Raw genomic sequence first — 679 nt, 5'->3', positions numbered from 1 at the left:
CCCCAGTGCCCAGAGGGGTCAGGAGTGTGTTTGGGTGTCAGCATTGGGTGCGTCATTTCTGCTCCAAGGAGGGCATCTTCTACAGAGCAACGGTCTTTCCGACAGAGCCTGGGCGAGCAGCGGGCTCCCACCAGCTCCCCTGGGTCTGCCGCAAGGAAAAGGGACTTCGGAATCGCTTGGGCCCCTGAGAAAACGGGAAAAGCTCTCCACACAAGGCTGAGGGCATCACTGGTAGCCTCTGAAGGTGGCTTCTTCGGGGCGGTGACAAGCCCTTTCACTGGGCTCTGTCTCTCGGGGTGCTGAAACTGTTCGCATTGTTTAACGGAAGGCACTGAAGCGGCCCTAGCAAGGGGAAGAAAGTACTGCCGGCTCCAGCAGGCTCCGAGGACACCACGATTTTAACATGGAAAGATTTCACCAAAAAATCTGGATTTATAACCTAGCTGGAAAAATGGAAACGTTGGGCCTATTCTACCATTGTGTTTACAACTGTAACACCCATGCCCTGCGTTTCTGTTTCCCACACACAGCTCTTATTTTATTTATTTTCTTTGCATCGTCCTTGGCACTTTCTACTGAACTGTTGTGGTTTACTTACTACATTTATTTGTCTGACTCCTTCCACTAGACATTAAGTCATACTAGGAAAGGGATCTTTTGTTTGTTCAGTGATACAACC

This window comes from Crocuta crocuta, unplaced genomic scaffold (assembly GCF_008692635.1).
Source record: "Crocuta crocuta isolate KB4526 unplaced genomic scaffold, BGI_CrCroc_1.0 scaffold167, whole genome shotgun sequence".
In the NCBI taxonomy this organism is placed as follows: domain Eukaryota; kingdom Metazoa; phylum Chordata; class Mammalia; order Carnivora; family Hyaenidae; genus Crocuta; species Crocuta crocuta.
This window is presented reverse-complemented; position numbering follows the sequence as displayed.